At 34.8% G+C, this 22,243-nt stretch overlaps 1 pseudogene; it reads right to left on the bottom strand.

The window, feature by feature from the left end:
• Nucleotides 1-27: 27 nt before the first annotated feature.
• On the bottom strand, nt 28-21,370 carry LOC120193735 (annotated as a pseudogene).
• Between the last annotated feature and the right edge of the window lie 873 nt (nt 21,371-22,243).

Raw genomic sequence — 22,243 nt, 5'->3', positions numbered from 1 at the left:
TCACTCAGCATAAAAGTATAGAAATGAGGAAAAAGATTCTAATTTTATCTACTTGTCAAGAATGAAACTGTACACAAATTACAAGGATTTCATTCTATTTTCAGTAGGCTGAACTCCACCGTTCCGATTATTTCATCATCGCATTGCAGCAAAAGTTTATGCATCAAATGACAATGGTTTGACATATGAACTCATCATTCTCCCGTTATTCTGTTTTATTTGCCAAAATCATGACCAGAGCGAATCCCATCAAAGACATGATTACAGTCTGCAAATCCCAAAAACGAGACGGTTAAGGATCAAGTTATGAGCAATCTGTTTTAACCAGAACTAACTACTTCAAACCCCGAAATAAATATAAGAAAGAACATTTGAAAAGATGGGATATGGATTGTAGGGGACTAAAAGGAACTAATTTGAAAAAGCAAATATTGTATATGATTCATTGGGGGTAAAGGCAACAAAAAGGCTTACGGAGATAGCTGAAGGCACGCTCACAAGTGGATCCTGAAAGAACCGGTTAGCAAGCGCAAGCGCAAGCGCCAAAAGACTGCTTTGCATTCCTGCAGTATTAAATATATCAGCAATGGTGCAAATTAACAAGACGGAAAAGAAAAAGCGTTCTCACCTATCTCAAAGGATAGAGTTCTCTGCAACGCTTTCATATCAGGCGCGTTATGGAAGACCAGACCACTAAAGAAATAACCAGCAATGAATGCTGATAAATGGAATGCAACAATGAGCAACAGAAGAGTTAAACCAAAAGGGGACAAAACCGAACTAATGTTAATAGCGAGTGGTGCTCCGACACAACAAGCTGTATCAAGTACAGCAAGCGGCGGCAAAAATGGCCTCATGGAATTACAGAGATGAGGGAACAACCTGCAAACACATTAGATAGGAACTTCTTTAGAGATATTATCAAGTTCAACCACATTTTGGGGTTAGTGTATCACCAATTCAGAAGCAATCCTACTGTAATAGGAGCAATAACAATCTGCAGAATGCTAGAAACCATTCCCAGGACATCAACGGGCAGTCTTTTCCCAATAAGCAGGAGAGACAACATTGGTGTAACAAAAACAGCAGTAGCAGTAGATAACAATGTCATAACAATCCTTAATCCGGCTAGTGGTGGATCTGTCAAAAATGTAGCATAATTTGAGAGCTGGGCACCACTTACACAGGATACCAACATAATCCCAGCACCTGATTCACATAACCACATTTGTAAGCATAAACTCTATAGTATTTTTAGGCAAGATAGAGAGAACTAATCTTTAATAGCATTGATCACAAAGACAAACATAGATGCACCTAAAGGAGTGGGAAGACCAAACGCGGTCACAGCTAGTATTCCAAAAATATATCCAAGCGGGGGCTTCACAACAAATTGACCGACATAACCAACCTGAAGATATTAATTTTTTATCCATATTATTATTATTAATAATAATATTATTATTATTATTATTACTATTATTATTATTATTATTATTATTATTATTAATAATAATAATATTATTATTATTATTATTATTACTATTATTATTATTATTATTATTATTATCATTATTATTATTATTATTAAATATATATTAAACATATATATATAAATAATAATTACAGACCAATTACAACTGGACCGGCCCAGTTACAAACAAACCAGAACCGGTCCAAATCAAACCAGAAACCCTAAACATTTGGGTTTCCAGTTAGGGTTTCCTAACCCTAATCTAAACCAGCCGCCTCAGCTTGCTGCCGTTGGATTTGGCAAGATCCAACGGTCCAGATGGCTCCAGAGGGAAACCCTAGGGTTTGATACCCTAGGGCCACGCGGCGCCGCCCCAGTTTCCACGCGGCTGCCGACACTTTCTCGCCGCCTCCGCCGCTGCCACGTCCCAAATGAAGACTCCAGAAGATCAACGCCAGCCGTCCATGCCATGGCTACGGGGTGAGTCACCACTGGTAATCCGGTGACTCACCGAGACCCCATCTTCGGACTGGTCCGATGGCCACACCGGTGGTGGCTATAAAAGCCACCACCCCAACCTGAAAAAGAAAAAGAGACGGAGACAGAGAAGGAAGGAAAAAAGACAGAGAACACAGAGACAGAGAGAGACAAAACAGAAAAAATATATACATACTACCAACGATCTCAGCAGCAAAGCAACAAAAAAAAAGAAGGAAAAAGGAAGAAAAGAAACTTACCAAGGAAGCCCCGACCACCGGATCTCACCGGAACCTTCGAAACACCGAAGGTACTTTTGTAGATTCGCTCCGATTGGGAGCTTTTTAGGAGGAAATAACACCGGAACAGTCCTTAGGACGGTCCGATCTATCTATTAGTGTAAAAATATTTTTTTCCGGCCACCGGATGCGGTTGCATTCACGGCGGCACACGGTGGCCGACCGGTGACCGGCTTCCCTCCGATGAGGGAAGCTAGAGAGAAGGCAGAGAAATTTGTTCTCTCTCAGTTAGAGAGAGAACAGAAATGAAAAAATGAAGGCTGGCCCTTCGGGCCAGCCGGTTTTAGACCATATATAGGCCTTCCCGAACGACGTCGTTTTGGGAAGGACTATGCGCGTAATTATAGAATAGTTAAACCACGTCCGCAGTCATCCCAATTTGTAAACTTTACATTTTAGTCACTAAATCAAATTTATAATCCTTTTAATTTGGTTCTTTAATTTTAATTTTATTCATTTTAGTCCTTTATATTAAAATAATATATTTAGGATAAATAGCAGATTTAATCCCTTAATTTTAATAAATAATATTTTAATCCTTAGTTTATATTTTTAATTTATTTTATTATAATATCCGAATTTTAGATAATTTTATTTTAGTCACTAAATAAATAAAATAAAGAAATAGCATGTTTAATCCCTAATACTTTGATTAATATTGAATTAAGTTTTTAATTTTACTATAATTTAGTCATTTAATTTATAAGTTTTCATTTATTTTATTGCTTTTAAAATATATTGTTTTAGTGGTATTTTTATTGTTTTAATTTTATTTGTTTATATTTTTAAATATTTTTATGTATTCATAAATATATATATAATAAATCTGGAATAAATTTTTTAATGTTTATTTTTAATATCGAAGAAAATGACAGTCTTAATACAACTGGATGTCCTATTCTGATATTTTTTTAAACAATATTATTTAAATTAATATTTATCAATATCAAAGAAAAGAGCTGTCTTAAGGCACCTAGAAGTTCTTTTCTGATATTTTTAAATAAATAAATATTTTTTTATATAATTTTGAAATAATAGGATTATAAATTAAATATATTTTTGAATTTTTATAATTTTAATAATAGAGACAATTTATAATTAAAAAGTACCAATTTTGGGCGTTGTAGGGGTGCTAATCCTTCCCTAAAACGTAACCGACCACGAATCCCTTTTTATTATTAAGAACGAATTTTTGGTTATAAAACGCAGATCAGTTCATTTTTTTAATTGATGTTTTTTTTAAAAACTCTTTTAAAAGAAAAATTTTTAGGTATTCGACCTACCTGATCCAAAAGGTCGATGGCGACTCACAAATTATTTTCAAAATTATTTACACATCAATTTCCCCGCCAAAATAAATATTTCGTGCCCGGACGAAATCCGGTTACGACAGCTTGGCGACTCTGCTGGGGACTGGTCAAACTTTTAAAAATCAATTATAAATTGTCTCTATTAATTATAAATCATATATTTAATTTATAATTTTTTGTTTATATATATATATACATATTATTTTTATAGTATTTATATATATTATTTCATTTTTTATTTACAAGTATTCTATTTCATTATTTATTTTCTGTCAAAGGTTTGAACATTTCTCCTCACACACAATACTTGCATTACATAACATAAAGCTCTATAATTGAGTTGTCCCTTTTAAGTGGGAGTGAAAGCGACGTCTTCGTGAGAATTTATTCTCCGTGTCAGACCTAGCAAGTAACTTTCGGGGTTCATATGCTCTATGTCTTCGTGAGAATTTATTCTCCGTGTCAGGCATAGAGAAATGTATCCCCTCGAATTGAACTCGATCCACTTTAGTCTGTGATGGACTAGGATTGAGGGTTAGCAACCCAAGGGGGCACTAACAAGGACAATTCGGGTACCTTGATTCTTAGATCTGAAACCTTGCATATAAAAAAACCTTAGAAACTCTTCCGATCAGAAGTCATGCCGAAATTTTGTCCAAAATAGGTGTACACACAGGAGAAATGAATTCTGACTTTCCTGTTAATTTATTTATTGTTTAAATTACATGTTTATTTAAATTATTTAAATTTAGAAAGGCATGTTTAAATAAAGAATATTTATGTAAATGTTATTATTAAATTTCTTTATTATGTAAACTAATTTATTTTCTTTTTGTGTGTTCTTTATTTTTCTGTTTGCATTGCATCATACAGGATAAAAGACATTGATCCTTGTGTTAATTGTCTCATTGGAAAGCCTTCATCTATGGATAAAAAGTGTTCAAATCAAGTAATTCTAAACTCAGAAGTACGACAGTGGGCTGAGGACTTACAAAGACAAGAAGGAGATAGTCTGCAGGATGATTATGTATCTGACTTGGCCAGTTATGCTCCAGTTTCACTAAAAAGAAATGATACGCAAGATTTGCGAAGCATTTGGGAAAGTTGGGATTCAAACAAAAAATTGCAGTTTTATCAGACTTATGGAGACATCCCATATTTGCTCTATGTTGAAGTTGATGATGAATTACTCAGAGCCTTAATTCAATTCTGGAATCCAGGGTACACTTGCTTCACTCTCAATAAGGAAGACTTGGTCCCTACTATTGAAGAATACACAACTTTGCTACATATAGATGGGGTTTTGGAGAATCGAATCTATTCAAAGTCAATTAAAACTCAACCCTTTCGAGTTAAATTAGCAAAGATTGCTGGGGTACGAGAAGAATGGGTGGCATCCCGTACAAAACAAAAAGGCGAAAGCGAAGGCATTGCTTGGACCAACATTAAAGAACTTATTCAGAGCCATCTAGACTCTAAAGTACGATTCGATTTATTTGCTCTGGGTATATATGGTATGGTCATCTTCCCAAAAGTATTGGGATATGTTGAAGCTGCAGTGGTAGATTTGTTTGAACAGCTACTGAAAAAGACTAATCTTGCTTCTGCAATTCTAGCAGAGACCTTCAGATCGTTAAATGCTTGTAGAAAGTTAGGAGGTGGACGATTCTCAGGGTGTACCCAGTTGTTATATGTTTGGGTCCGTAGCCATTTCTGGAGGACAGAAAAGATTTCATACTGACGCTTTAATACGGATTACTCACCATTAAAAGAATTTCTGGAGCAGGAATGGCCGAAAGAAATTACGAAAGATATGTGGATTAATGCCTTTCGAAATCTGCAAAGCAATGACATTGTTTGGCGAGCCCCGTGGCAAATACAAAGGGAATTCATTTACAGATGTGGTGATTACAATTGGATAATGCTGCTTGGATTATGGGGAGGAATTGGATATGCACCACTTCTGGTCATAAGACAGTATGAAGGTCGTCAATTTGTACCTGTCACTGCTGGATTACAGTCATCTGAGTTCGCATTCCACAGCAAAAATTATAAAAGGAACATCATGGAAGCCGTTACAGCTTGGAAAACAACTTTTTGTATCCGAGCTAAAGCAGCAAAAGAAATGCTAACTCCTGATTATGAAGAATGGAGATCTGTCAGAAAAAATGAAAATATTCCTCTACCAGATCAAAATGAGGATATCTCTATGTAAGATCGCATTAAGGTGGTTCCATCAGAGATTGAAATCTTGAGAGTTGAGTTTGAAGCAGAAAGAGAAGGCTGGTCGAAAGAGTTAGAGCAAATGAGACAAGATAAAGCTATGTTGGGGGTTGACATTGACTTTCATTCATCACAATGTGCAATGTTGAGAAAAGAAAAAGAAAAAGGTGAGGATGAATACAGAGCCTTACAGAAAAATTACCAGGAGTTATATAAATCCCGAAAAGCATCAGGACCCAGCCAATCGACGGTACAGATGACCAGAGAATTGAATATTGAGAAAAGACGAGTTGAAGATCTGAAAGGAAAGAATAGCCGTCTACTCAAAAACCTTGAGAAAGGAAAGCAAAAAATGGAAGATTTTGAGGTCGACAGAAGAGAGCGAATTATAAAACACAAGGCTGAACACCGCGAGATCATGAATGAAATACATAGAGAAAGGGATCGAGCCAAAGATTTAGAAGAGATGAAGAATGACATCTTTAATAAGTTTGAAGGTGAGAAAAATAGCATGTTCAAGGGATTTGAATCTGAAATGAACCAGTTGATTGCCGAACTTGAAGTCAGAGACCAAAAGATGGAAGAATCCAATATTGAAAAAGAAAAATGGGAGCTAGAAAGAAAAAATTTCAACACCAGACTTGAGGTAGAGCAGGAGGTGGCTAGCAATTGGATGCAAAGATGCAGAAACAAGGATGTTCAAATCCAGAAGCTTAATCAAAGAACACAAGAAGCACGAACAAAACTTGAAGAAGAGTTGGATCAGTCTAGAAATAAAAACTCAGAGTTTAATACTTACATTTTGCAACTTGAAGAATCATTGTTTCAAGAAAAGGTTCGTCTAGGACCTAATGATCTCAAAGAAAGTAATGAGGAAAATGCTTCACTGCGAAGACGCATTAGAGATCTTGAAAAAAATCTGCACAATTGTCAAGTCAGAATCACTGAGTTAGAGCAAACTCTTGAAGAAACAAATGAACAATGGCAAAAGTCAACTAATTTCTATGTAGAAAGAAGTGAAGAAAGAAGTAATATGGTGTTCGAGGCCATGGTACAAATGAGCGAAGTTGCTAGATATGTTGGGGAACTAGCTGTTGAAGCCAAAATAATTGAGCATCATGTTGATCCAGTTTCTAAGTGCGGAAAGAAGGTGTCATGGTTAATGAAAGAAATTATAGAGCTTAATAGGAAAGCTACGCCTTATCTGTAGTTATGAACTATTATAAAGAAACTTTTGTATGCCGATGAAAGTTGTTCTATGACAGTTAACTTTTTGGGATCAATGTTTTTTACATACATGCATTTTGCATACATTCATCATTCATTTCATAATTTTCACTATGAATTATTTTATTTATTAAGTTAAAATTCATTAATTAAAATTTGAAAAAATAATATTAAAAGATTTTTCAATCGTAGTTACTCTGGCCAAAAGAGAAATACTACATCACTACGGTACTAGACAAGCTACTAAGAGAATTATGGAGGATAAAATACAGCGTATTGAGGAACAGCATCATAAAGAACAAGAAGAAATGAGAATGAAGTTGGAAAAAATTGAAGCTAGTATTGCAAATTCACAAGACAGTATGATGAAGAAAATAGAGGATATGTTTAAAAGGCAGGCTATTATTGGAAAAATGCCTGAAAATCCTGTATCTTTTGATCAAGAATCTATGTATCCTCTAGGTTTTCCACCAGAACCAATTTATCATTCTGGTACTACACCTATACAAATCAATGCTCGTACATCTGCATTACAAGAAGTCAAACCACATGAAGATCAACAAGTGGATCCTGCATCTTCAAGCAAAAATTCGCTTATATCAGATGTGAAAATAGGGGATCTTAATACTGATCATTTGATCCCAGATTTGAATGAGCTGAATGAGAAACAAAAAGTAAATGAAGAACTGACCAGACAGATCAAGAACTTAGAAGAACGAATGAAATCCGTGGAAATAACTGAATCATTCTATGGGTTTGATGCTAGTGAGTTGAGTTTGGTTCCAGACCTAATCCTCCCCATCAAGTTCAAAGCTCCCGAATTTGATAAATATGATGGTACTACATGCCCTTCATCCCACATTACTATGTTTTGTCGAAGAATGGCAGGATATGTGAAGGACGAGAAATTGTTAATTCACTGCTTCCAGGATAGTTTGACAGGACCGGCTTTAAAATGGTATACTCAATTGACCAAAGCCAACATTAGATCTCGGAAAGATTTGGCTAAAGCATTTTTAGAGCAGTACCGCCATGTGACAGACATGGTCCCTGATAGATGGACTCTCCAAAACTTGGAGAAAAAGAATAATGAAACATTCAGACAGTATGCCCAGAGATGGCGTGACACTGCGGCCCAAGTTCAACCACCTTTGTCAGAAAAAGAGGCCACAGTAATGTTTGTCCATATATTAAAGGCTCTTTATTTAAACCATCTAATGGGGAATGCAACCAGAAATTTTGCAGATTTGGTCATTTCTGGAGAACTCATTGAAAATGTCTTGAAAAGCGGCAAGATTGAATCGAATGATGGGTCTAGTTCCAAAAGACCTACATACCGGAAAAAGGAGAATGAAGTCAACAATGCAAATTCTTACAGCAAAGATTCATCGAAAAGTGTTACAACAACCCAGCCAATGGTTAAGAAATAGGAAACAAACACTAATCGAGCAGAGTCCAGAGGATCTCGAAAGGAAAATGAAAGGTTGCCTTTTACGCCTTTACCAGTACCGTATGCAGAGATCTATGATTCGCTGTTAAAAGCAGATGTTATACGGCCTTATCCCTTGGTTCCCATGCAACCACCATTCCCTCCTTGGTATGATACAAAGGCACACTGTGTTTACCATGAAGGAATTACGGGTCATTCTATTGAAAACTGTTTAGCATTCAAAAGGGTGGTTCAAAATTTGATCAACACTGGGAAGTTGGAATTTAATACACCATCTGCATCAAATCATCCATTGCCAAATCATGGAGATAAAAACGTGAATGCAATTCAGGAAGAGAACAGAAAGAAAGCAAAAACTGACATTTCTGAAATTAAATCTCCGTTTGTTTGGATATTCCAACAACTTTTTTTAGCCGGTATGATTCCACAACAATTCAAGCCAAAGCAGAATGAAGGCAAGAGTTATTGTGAATATCATCAGGAGGAAGGGCATAAAATTCAACTATGTCCTAAATTTAGGGATTTGGTGCAAAAATTGATGAACAACAGAGAAATAGAATTCTTTGAAGAAGAACCAGAAAAAAAAAGAAGATGATGTTTGCTCATCAGAGGATTCTAAACCAAGTCAAAGAATAAATGATCCTGTGATCATTAATGTAAAATCATCTACGGCGATTCCTGCACCAATAAAGCCGAAAGTAGTTATTACCACTCCTCTACCATTTCCATACAAAGATACCCGCAGGGTACCTTGGAATTATACTACCAATGTTTCAATGGTAGGAGGATCTGTTTCTCTAGAAAAAACAGAAGAGAAAATACAAAGTCTGAGTACCACATCGACGTCTGAAGCAGTGAGCGAGGTCGGTTTTTTACAAGAAGTGGGAGATGTTATTCTCCCGAAACATCCAATGCTTCAGAACAAGTGAAAGCCAAAGGAAAAGCCATGGCAATACCTCAGAAGGTATTTGAGGATGAATCCCTTCCAGCATTTAATGAGCCTGTGACAGAAAAACAAGCTCAAGAATTTTTGAAATTTTTGAAACATAATGAGTATAGTGTGGTTGAACAACTACACAAACAACAAGCGAGAATTTCTATTCTTGATCTATTGATGAATTCAGAAGCACATAGAAATGCTTTGATGAAAATTCTCAATCAAACATTTATCCCTGAAGATATATCCCTCAATAAACTTGACAGAATTGTGGGACATATAGCCGCTGACAATTACATAACGTTCACGGATGATGAAATACCGGAAGGCGGAATGGGGTCAGTAAAAGCTTTGAACATCACGACACATTGTCATGGTCATGTGTTACCAGGAGTATTAATTGACAATGGATCCGCTCTCAACTTGATGCCTCTAGTTACACTTCAAAGAATGCCTCTGGATCAATCACACATGAAGAGTTATCAGAATGTGGTACGAGCATTTGATGGTACTCAAAAAGAAGTGCTTGGGAAAATGGAAATACCGTTGTTAATCGGCCCTGTCGTGTACAATATTGACTTTGTGGTGATGGACATCCACCCCACATATAATTGTTTATTAGGGAGGCCATGGATTCATTCAGCAGGAGCCGTTCCTTCTTCATTACATCAGAAATTGAAATTTGTTGTTGAGGGACAACTAATATGCGTTAGTGCTGAAGAAGAAATCATTGCGTCTGTAACAAGCGATGTTCCATATATCAACATCAATAATGAGGCTCTTGAATGCTCTTTTCGAGCTCTTGAATTTGTAAATGCAACCTTTATTGCAGAAGGAAGCAAAATTCCATATCCCAGATTGTCTGATTGCACCAAGATGACGGTACAACAAACTTTAGGCATCGGAGCTAAAACTGGGAGAGGTCTAGGAAAGAATCTTCAAGGGATTTCAGTTCCTATCAGTATAAAGATAAAAAGACCGTTTTGGGCTAGGGTTTAAGCCCAATCTTCAGCAAAAGAACAAAGAGATGAAAAGAAGATGTGAAGACAGAAAGGCAAAATTGAAAGGGGAAGAAATCCTTTGGAAACACATGTCTTTCCCACAGTTGAAGACCACATTCAGATCAGGGGGAACAATTAATGTGGAACAGCAGCTTGTTGAAGCCTTTAAAGAAGAAAAGTTGACGAAAGATCAAGACATAGTTGAAGAAGCTATGAATGGATTATTTATCAACATGATCATGAATGACAACAAAACTGGCAAATACTTGGATAGGATTCGACCATGTCTTCCTGGAGAAACACTCACCAATTGGACCGCTGAAGATCTTCCTATAGTTTTTAATATTAATACAGAGTAATATTCAGAACTAATCTTTATGTTTAGCTCAAAAATATGAAAACTTTTTGTTATCTTGTAAAAGAAATTATGTTAAATATAAGGAATTTTCTTTAAAATTTTCAGATGGCAATCATTCTTTACATTTTATTACATTTTTACATTTCATAAATTTACTATATTCTTTCGGAAATATGTCCGACTTAAATTTGCAGGTGTCACCGTGTTAATAGCATGTGTATTCCTAAATTTAATCCAGTGATAAATTTAGAGCATCCTATATGTCTGGAAGAAATCAATGGTTGTGAGGATGAACTGGAATGTGATATTCCTACTGAACTATTAAGATTGGTAGAAAAAGAAGACAAACAAATTCTACCCCACAAAGAAGAGGTTGAGACTGTGAATTTGGGAACATATGAAGAAATAAAAGAGGTGAAAATTGGTACCACTTTGACAGTCCAGATAAAACAAGAATTGATAAATCTCCTTCAAGAGTTCAAAGATATCTTTGCATGGTCTTATCAAGATATGCCTGGTTTAAGCACAGATATAGTGATACACAAGCTTCCAATCAATCCAGAATATAAACCGGTCCAACAAAAGCTCAGACAAATGAGGCCAGAAATGTTGTTGCAAATCAAAGAAGAAGTGATGAAACAGATCAATGCAGGTTTCCTACAGGCAGCTAAATACCCAGAATGGGTAGCCAACATTGTTCCCGTACCAAAGAAAAATGGGAAAGTTCGAATGTGTGTGGATTACAGAGATCTCAACAAAGCTAGTCCAAAAGATAGCTTTCCATTACCCCACATAGACACATTGGTGGACAATACTGCAGGGCATGCATGGTTTTCATTTATGGATGGATTTTCAGGATATAATCAGATAAAAATGAATCCTGAAGACATGGAAAAAACAACATTCATAACCATGTGGGGCACATTCTGTTATAAAGTGATGCCATTTGGATTGAAAAATGCAGGGGCAACATATCAAAGAGCCATGGTAACTTTGTTTCATGACATGATGCACAAAGAGATTGAAGTATATGTAGATGACATGATTGCCAAATCCCGAACTGAAGAAGAACATATTCAAAATCTAAGAAAGCTTTTCCAGAGATTGAGGAGATATCAATTAAAGCTCAACCCCGCTAAATGCACTTTTGGGGTAACTTCTGGAAAACTTTTGGGATTTGTGGTCAGCAAAAAAGGAATCGAGATTGATCCAGATAAAGTCAAAGCAATTCAAGATCTTCCACCACCCAATACAAAAAAACAAGTTCGAGGCTTTTTGGGAAGATTAAATTATATATCTCGGTTCATTTCTCAATTAACTGACAAATGTGATCCAGTGTTCAAATTACTTCGAAAGAACAATCCTGAAGTCTGGAATGAAGAATGTCAAGAAACTTTGGATATTATTAAGAAATATTTATCCAATGCCCCCATTTTAGTATCACCAATGCCTGATAGACCATTAATTCTCTACTTGACGGTCTTCGAAAATTCGATGGGATGTGTACTAGGACAGCATGATGAATCTGGAAGAAAAGAAAAAGCTATTTATTATCTGAGCAAGAAATTTACTGATTGTGAAGTTCGATATCCACCAATACAAAAATTATGTTGTGCTTTGGTGTGGACTACTCGAAGACTCAGACAATATATGTTATACCATACTACTTGGTTGATATCAAAACTTGATCCTTTGAAATTCTTAATGGAATCACCAGCTTTGACAGGCAGAATGGCTAGATGGCAGATGTTATTATCTGAGTTTGATATTATATATGTCAACCAAAAAGCGATAAAAGGAAGTGTCATAGCTGATTTTCTGGCCAGTCGTGTATCAAATGATTATCAGCCTTTGAACTTCAATTTTCCCGATGAAGATCTGTTGTGCATATCCATGAATGAAGAAGTCAGAACAAATGATGAATTTGCAACTTGGAAGCTTTATTTTGACGGAGCATCTAATGCTTTGGGACGAGGAATTGGGGCAGTGTTAATTTCTCCAGAAAATATTTATTATCCCTTTACAAGCAGACTGGAGTTCTTTTGCACCAATAACATGGCGGAATATGAAGCTTGTGTCATGGGATTGAAAGCAGCTATAGAAAGAAAAATCAAATTTCTCAAGATATATGGAGATTCATCTTTGGTGGTGTATCAATTGCGAGGAGAATGGGAAACAAAAGATCCCAAATTGTTGGAATACAGAAATTTTACCCTTGAATTAGTGAAGGAATTTGAGAAAGTTACCTTCAATTATCTCCCTCGAGAAGAAAATCAAATGGCAGATGCTTTGGCTACATTAGCTGCTATGTTTCAAGCAACTAAGAAGGTTGATATGATGCCAATCAAAATACAAGTATATGAAATTCCTGCACATTGTTATAGTGTGGAAGAAGAGGTAGATGGTAAACCATGGTATCATGATATCCTGCAATATATCAAAAATCAAAGTTATCCACCAAATGCATCGGAAATTGATAAAAGAACTTTGAGAAGAATGGTTGCTGGATATTTTCTTGATGGAGAGATTATGTATAGAAGAAGCAGTGATCAAATGCTATTGAGATGTTTAAATACCAGCGAAGCTCGAAACGTCATTGAAGAAGTACACAGTGGAATATGTGGAACACATGCAAATGGTCTTTCCATGGCCAGAAAAATAATGAGATATGGATACTATTGGGCTACTATGTACACAGATTGCATTGATTATGCAAGGAAATGTCATAAATGCCAGATATATGCAGACAAGATTCATGTACCCCCATCTCCTTTACATGTAATGACAGCACCCTGGCCATTTTCTATGTGGGGAATAGATGTCATTGGAGCAATCACACCAAAAACATCGAATGGACATTGTTTCATCCTTGTGGCAATTGATTATTTTACCAAATGGGTTGAAGCTGCTTCATACACCAATATTAAGAGGTCCACAGTCTGCAAATTCATAAAGAAAGAGATAGTTTGCCGATATGGTCTACCAGAAAGGATCATTACAGATAATGCTCTGAACTTGAACAACAAAATGATGACCGAACTTTGTGCACAGTTTAAGATCAAACATTCAAACTCAGTGGCGTATCGTCCAAAAATGAATGGGGCAGTTGAAGCAGCAAATAAGAATATCAAGAGAATCATTACAAAGACCACTGAAACTTACAAAGATTGGCACGAAAAGTTACCTTTTGCTCTATATGCATACCGAACTACTGTTCGAACATCTACTGGGGCAACGCCTTTTTCTTTAGTCTATGGGATGGAAGCAGTATTACCAATTGAAGTTGAGATTCCATCGCTTCGAATATTGAGAGAAATAAAATTGGATGAATCTGAATGGATCCAATCTAGATTTGATCAATTGAACCTTATTGATGAGAAAAGATTGAAAGCTGTTTGCCATGGACAGATGTATCAAAAACGGATGATGAAGTCTCATGACAAAAAAATACATCCAAGAGAATTCCAAGAGGGTGATCTAGTATTAAAAAAGATCTTGCCTATACAGAAAGATTTCCATGGGAAATGGATGCTTAATTGGGAAGGGCCATACGTTGTGAAAAAGGCCTTTTCCGGAGGAGCGTTGATCTTGGCAGAAATGGATGGAAAAATTCTGAAAAATCCAATAAACTCGGATTCTGTCAAGAGATATTATGCTTGAAGAAAAAGAAAGAAAAAAAAAGAAAAGAAAAGAGGAAAAAAAGAAAAGAAAAAAAAAAGAAAAAAGGAAAAAAGAAAAAGGGGGTCAAGGTGAAAACCCGCAAAGGGCATCTTGTAACCAAAGGAAGGATTTGAGTTGAAAACCTGAAAAGGCGGCTCAAATGCAGGTTGATATTAGGCATCTGGCAATTGAACTTTCTTAAGATTTTGACAGTTTGGGAGAAACTTCACATCTACAAGCATTTTGACAACGTTTGAGATCTTCCAGACAAAAGCTTACAACATTACTCTAAATTGTGTCAACTTGATTAATTTAGAAATACTTATGCTTATAATTTGTTGAGACATTTGAATTTTTATTATTCTTATGCTTGCCATAACTTTGAATACAATTATATCTATTTCAATTTCAATTTATTTGAGATTCAATTTATTTTTGGAAATTCAATTTATTCTTTTCTATTGAACTAACATAATTTTGAAATAAATTAAAGATTTTTGAATATCACTTTATGTTAATACTTTTAAATACATGGAATACAAAGTAAGCAAATCATCACCATCTTAAAGCCATGAACATCAAAATTGTTACATGGGATGTTACCGACAACAAAGTCGAATCCGCCAAATCTACTCATCAATTGCTCCAACCGATCACCATTCAGTTCTTGCACATCTGTTTTCAAAAATATACTAAGACAATAGAAGGTGATCTTTGCAGCACTGATTCCAACAAAAGGAAACAAGACATTGATATCACTGGGAAATATGTCTCTATACAGATCCTTGTGTATGGTTTTTAAAGAAAACTAGAAGTATTTCCACCTCATCAGGTTCAAGTGGAGCAACTTTATTCCTTCCAACCCATACTAGATTCCATTTTCAGCACTCATCAAGAAAATACTTCTGGACACTCAAAGGAAGGCCATCATTTCTTTGTCAATGGAAAAGCATCAACACATGGAGGAAGTAGAATAAGAGAAAATCTGTTCTTAATTGGCAGAATTAAGAATATAGCCCTTTTTAGTGTAGCAGCATGGAAATGCTTCGAATCTACAAATTCTGGCTTTACATCGAATAAGTACTGTGATATCCCAGTCCAAACATTAAATAGAACAAATGAATTTGTTAATAGCATCTTCTGGAAGTGTTCTTTGAGTTATCTGACCTGGTTTAGCAGAATCAATCATTGAATTAGGAAGATGAATGTGCTCATAGCATCTTCTGGAAGTGTTCTTTGAGTTATCTGATCTGGTTGGACAGAACAATCATTGAGTTTAGAAGATGAATTTGCCAATAGCATCTTCTGGAAGTGTTCTTTGAGTTATCTGATCTGGTTGGACAGAACAATCATTGAGTTTAGAAGATGAATTTGCCAATAGCATCTTCTGGAAGTGTTCTTTGAGTTATCTGATCTGATTGGACAGAATCAAGCATTGAGTTTAGAAGATGAATTTGCCAATAGCATCTTCTGGAAGTGTTCTTTGAGTTATCTGATCTGATTGGACAGAATCAAGCATTGAATTTGGAAGATGAATTTGCCAATAGCATCTTCTGGAAGTGTTCTTTGAGTTATCTGATCTGGTTGGACAGAACAATCATTGAGTTTAAAAGATGAATTTGCCAATAGCATCTTCTGGAAGTGTTCTTTGAGTTATCTGGTTTGGTATGAACCCAAAAAACCAATCATTGAATTTGGAAGATGAATTTGCTCATAGTAAAAATAAGGATACTCAATAGCATCTTCTGGAAGTGTTCTTTGAGTTATTTGATCTGGTAAGAACTACAGAACCAATCATTGGAATTAAAAGATGAAATGCATGATTATCTTCATTAAGAAGCTTATTTTCAAGCTTCTTCTGCTTCTTCCTTTTCAAAAATCATAGCCCAAGTTTTGCCTTTGCTTGTAATTGGGATCATTGCATAATGACTTCATATCTTTTACTAGAAGAAGTACATCAGCAGCCTTAGTCATTTAAGCAGCACATATAAAATTTGCCAATTCTGCAATTGATGAATCTGGACCACATTTCTCCAGGGCTATTGAAGTTTCAGCCCATGAGAATCCCATTTTTGTCAAGTATAACAGTTTATTCTCCTCATCAGAATCAGAATTCAAGATTTCTCGGTATTAGAAGAACTATCGATATCTGTGAAATCATCTTGAAAGGTCACTTCATAATCAGATGAATTGTTATCAGAATCAACATGTTGCCTGAATGCAAGCTTTTCAAGAGCCTATACTATTGAGTTTTATTCTCAAGAGGTTTTGTGACATTATATCTACATCTACATTTGTCAAAGATGATATATTCTTTGATTTGAAAAAGAAAGATCTATTGGGTTTTTACAATTGAAGAAATATTCAATTCACCAATCTGAAATCAAATAACTTAACATTCATGCATCATATTTTAGGTGTTTACAAAAATAGGTGCACTTTCATTCATTTTTATTCTTGTTGAATTTTTAACAGGAATTTCAAAGATTTTAGCAAAGATTCAAATCTATCATTTGAAAGATTAGCTTTTCCAGAGAAAGTTCATAATGAGAAGAACTCATCTGAAGAAGGAAGAAGAAGTTCATAATGAGAAGAATTTGTTCAACCTTTTACCTGAATCCATCATTTGATGGATCAGCTTTTCCAGAGAAAGTTCATAATGAGAAGAACTCATCTGAAGAAGGAAGAAGAAGTTCATAATGAGAAGAATTTGTTCAACCTTTTACCTGAATCCATCATTTGATGGATCGGCTTTTCCAGAGAAAGTTCATAATGAGAAGAACTCATCTGAAGAAGGAAGAAGAAGTTCATAATGAGAAGAATTTGTTCAACCTTTTACCTGAATCCATCATTTGAGGGATCAGCTTTTCCAGAGAAAGTTCATAATGAGAAGAACTCATCTGAAGAAGGAAGAAGAAGTTCATAATGAGAAGAATTTGTTCAACCTTTTACCTGAATCCATCATTTGAGGGATCATCTTTTCCAGAGAAAGTTCATAATGAGAAGAACTCATCTGAAGAAGGAAGAAGAAGTTCATAATTAGAAGAATTTGTTCAACCTTTTACCTGAATTCATCAATTGATGGATTATCTTTTCCGGAGAAGTTCATAATGAGAAGAACTCATCTGAAGAAGAAAGAAGAAGTTCATAATAAGAAGAACTTGTTCAACTTTTTGCATAATTCTATCGCAGAAGGAGATAGATTAGCATCAGCCTTTCTAGAAAAAGTTCATAATGAGAAGAACTCATCAAGAGCTTATTCAACCTTTTGAATGACTCTATCACAGAAAGGAGGTCATCATCATCCCCAGCAGAAAGTTCATAATAAGAAGAACTTATCTGGAGAGAGAGAAGAATTTATTCAATATCTCCATTATGATCAAAGTAAAGTCAAAATGGATAAAAAATTTTATTATCTTTTCATCTTTGCCCTATTCTTGTTAACACAAGAATGAGCAAAGAGGGGCAGTTGAAGATATTAATTTTTTATCCATATTATTATTATTAATTATTATTATTATTATTATTATTATTACTATTATTATTATTATTATTATTATTATTATCATTATTATTATTATTATTAAATATATATTAAACATATATATATAAATAATAATTACAGACCAATTACAACTGGACCGGCCCAGTTACAAACAAACCAGAACCGGTCCAAATCAAACCAGAAACCCTAAACATTTGGGTTTCCAGTTAGGGTTTCCTAACCCTAATCTAAACCAGCCGCCTCAGCTTGCTGCCGTTGGATCTGGCAAGATCCAACGGTCCAGATGGCTCCAGAGGGAAACCCTAGGGTTTGATACCCTAGGGCCACGCGGCGCCGCCCCAGTTTCCACGCGGCTGCCGACACTTTCTCGCCGCCTCCGCCGCTGCCACGTCCCAAATGAAGACTCCAGAAGATCAACGCCAGCCGTCCATGCCATGGTTACGGGGTGAGTCACCACTGGTAGTCCGGTGACTCACCGATACCCCATCTTCGGACTGGTCCGATGGCCACACCGGTGGTGGCTATAAAAGCCACCACCCCAACCTGAAAAAGAAAAAGAGACGGAGACAGAGAAGGAAGGAAAAAAGACAGAGAACACAGAGACAGAGAGAGACAAAACCAGAAAAAATATATACATACTACCAACGATCTCAGCAGCAAAGCAACAAAAAAAAAAAAAAGGAAAAAGGAAGAAAAGAAACTTACCAAGGAAGCCCCGACCACCGGAACCTTCGAAACACCGAAGGTACTTTTGTAGATTCGCTCCGATTGGGAGCTTTTTAGGAGGAAATAACACCGGAACAGTCCTTAGGACGGTCCGATCTATCTATTAGTGTAAAAATATTTTTTTCCGGCCACCGGATGCGGTGGCCGGCGGTTGCATTCACGGTGGCCGACCGGTGACCGGCTTCCCTCCGATGAGGGAAGCTAGAGAGAAGGCAGAGAAATTTGTTCTCTCTCAGTTAGAGAGAGAACAGAAATGAAAAAAAATGAAGGCTGGCCCTTCGGGCCAGCCGGTTTTGGACCATATATAGGCCTTCCCGAACGACGTCGTTTTGGGAAGGACTATGCGCGTAATTATAGAATAGTTAAACCACGTCCGCAGTCATCCCAATTTGTAAACTTTACATTTTAGTCACTAAATCAAATTTATAATCCTTTTAATTTGGTTCTTTAATTTTAATTTTATTCATTTTAGTCCTTTATATTAAAATAATATATTTAGGATAAATAGCAGATTTAATCCCTTAATTTTAATAAATAATATTTTAATCCTTAGTTTATATTTTTAATTTATTTTATTATAATATTCGAATTTTATATAATTTTATTTTAGTCACTAAATAAATAAAATAAAGAAATAGCATGTTTAATCCCTAATACTTTGATTAATATTGAATTAAGTTTTTAATTTTACTATAATTTAGTCATTTAATTTATAAGTTTTCATTTATTTTATTGCTTTTAAAATATATTGTTTTAGTGGTATTTTTATTGTTTTAATTTTATTTGTTTATATTTTTAAATATTTTTATGTATTCATAAATATATATATAATAAATCTGGAATAAATTTTTTAATGTTTATTTTTAATATCGAAGAAAATGACAGTCTTAATACAACTGGATGTCCTATTCTGATATTTTTTTAAACAATATTATTTAAATTAATATTTATCAATATCAAAGAAAAGAGCTGTCTTAAGGCACCTAGAAGTTCTTTTCTGATATTTTTAAATAAATAAATATTTTTTTATATAATTTTGAAATAATAGGATTATAAATTAAATATATTTTTGAATTTTTATAATTTTAATAATAGAGACAATTTATAATTAAAAAGTACCAATTTTGGGCGTTGTAGGGGTGCTAATCCTTCCCTAAACGTAACCGACCACGAATCCCTTTTTATTATTAAGAACGAATTTTTGGTTATAAAACGCAGATCAGTTCATTTTTTTAATTGATGTTTTTTTTAAAAACTCTTTTAAAAGAAAATTTTTTAGGTATTCGACCTACCTGATCCAAAAGGTCGATGGCGACTCACAAATTATTTTCAAAATTATTTATTCACATCAATTTCCCCGCCAAAATAAATATTTCGTGCCCGGACGAAATCCGGTTACGACACAACCAATATAGCATCTGGCCTTTTGAATGCTTCAATAAAATCCTTCTCACTGAAATTAACCCCCACTGCAAACATCAAAAACCCAATGCAGGGGCATAGTACCTAGAAAGAGATCAAATAACAAAAGCATAAGCTAAGACATCACAGTCCAAAAGTTCATTGAACTCTATTTATTCATTGATAGCATTGATCACAAAGACAAACATAGACCTACTTCAAATCGCAACTAATACAAAAAGGATGTTATTGATCTTAGATATAAATAAGCGAAAATGAATGGAAGAATTAATCTTGATTTTAAGGGGATGATTTAAACAAACAGAAGCTGGAACTGATCCTTATCCATTACAAGCAAAAGCAAAATACATAGTATGGGCTATGGACGGATATTCATAGAAAGAATCAGGTAATGACCTGCTGGTAAACCATGAAAAAGAAGGCGGATACACAAGAGCCAGAATTGTACTAGCAAGGACTACATGAGGCAGAATGGAATTTGATTGCTTCAAAATATCCACTATAGAAGCCTCCTTTTGTTCAACCATCTGAAACGAGACATACAGAAGAACTACAACAAATTTTTTGCCCAAAATAGTTGATAATGTCAATGTTTATAACTAAAAAGATGAATAGGATTAACTTGGAGCAACATAGAAAAGAACATCCAATGCTTAAATACAAATCAAATATAGGATTTGGGTATCAATTATCAAACCCCCATTATAAAGTTTTGAACATTGCCTATTAAGAAGCAATTAACAATACTACATATAGCAAATAGGAAGAGATGATTACTCCTTGAACCAAAATTATTATTATCAAACTGTAAGGAAATTCAGTTTACCTAAAATTTGAACACTATTAGATTCTTTTAGTAAAAATATGAGAACCTGATTTGGTTCGGGTCCATATTCCTGACCTGGATCCCTTTCAAAGGATCCTGATAAACTCTGTGATGCACATTTGCACAACGAACATCTAGTGCCCCCAACTGCAGAAAGAAACACAAACACGCACAACAAAAATGAAAAGGAAATTCTTTTAGAACATATCCCAGAAAATAAAATGGAATAAAAAACAAGAATTGAAGGCCAAAAAGAACATAACTTACACTGAGAAATGGAATTGGTAGGTGCAGGAATATTGAAACTCTGTGGCAAAACTGGGAACTGTACTCGCTTTGGTAAATGAAAGCTATTGTTTTGCAACAGAACATGATTGAATCGTGGACGCTGGATCAAGAAATTACCAGTGGATTATTATTTTTTCAACAAGAAAATGGATTTCAGCGCTTTTCACCGGTTCTTAAAACTCTTGTGTAAAGTGGCGTACGAAAACATTAAACATCTCTGCTGGCGTGAAGCAAAAAGGAATGAACAATTAAAAAATTGTTTAATCCTTATTAAAATACTCTTAATCACAGAGATTATTTATTTTTCTAATGCTGGAAAACTTCTAATTCTTTGGTTTCATGTCTTTTTAAGTACGTGTTCGGCAAAGCTTAGCTTACCCTACTACCTTCCATTTTTTTCTGCCTGAAGGTCAACTCATAATAGCTTCCCTCGGTTAACATCAATTCTGCAAAATTATCTACCAAATAAAATTATAAAAGTGTTACATTTTTTTAAGTTTATTGGGTGATTATAATGTTTAGTCGAAAAAAAAGTAATAAGGTTGATTCAAGTTGTAAAATTGATATCATTTAAATCTTAAATTTGACATTTTGTGTATGTAAAAGTTTCTCGTTGAAAATATTATTCACCAAAATTAGGTATAAAACACAAATCTCTAATTCAATAATTTGTCATTATAATCTTATCTAGGGCCTTGTAGGAACGATGAAGAATCAACCAAAAACAATACAATCTGTGATGTTCATCAATGTTTACAAAGGAGAGTTGTAGTGGATGTTGGATTAATTAGATAAAAGAAAAAAAAAGGTTGTTTGGAGGAATTAATAGTCGGCCGTGGAGGAAGTGGGAAAAAGAGACGAGTGAAAGCGTTAGAGAAGAATTTCAAAGTTGAAAACAAATTGCAACCAACAACAAATCAAACTATATTAGTTTGACAAGAGTTTCAAAGTTGAAAATAAATTGATTTTGAAGTTCTTAATTTGTTACACTTTTTTTTTATTTTGATGATTTTCACACCATTTTTTATTCTGTATATTTATTGTTTAATTTTTTTTAAAA

This window comes from Hibiscus syriacus, unplaced genomic scaffold (genome assembly GCF_006381635.1).
Source record: "Hibiscus syriacus cultivar Baekdansim isolate YM2019G1 unplaced genomic scaffold, ASM638163v2 tig00116996_pilon, whole genome shotgun sequence".
Taxonomy (NCBI): Eukaryota; Viridiplantae; Streptophyta; class Magnoliopsida; order Malvales; family Malvaceae; genus Hibiscus; species Hibiscus syriacus.
The sequence above is the reverse complement of the archived record's forward strand: the minus strand, read 5'-3'. Positions and strand labels throughout refer to the sequence as shown.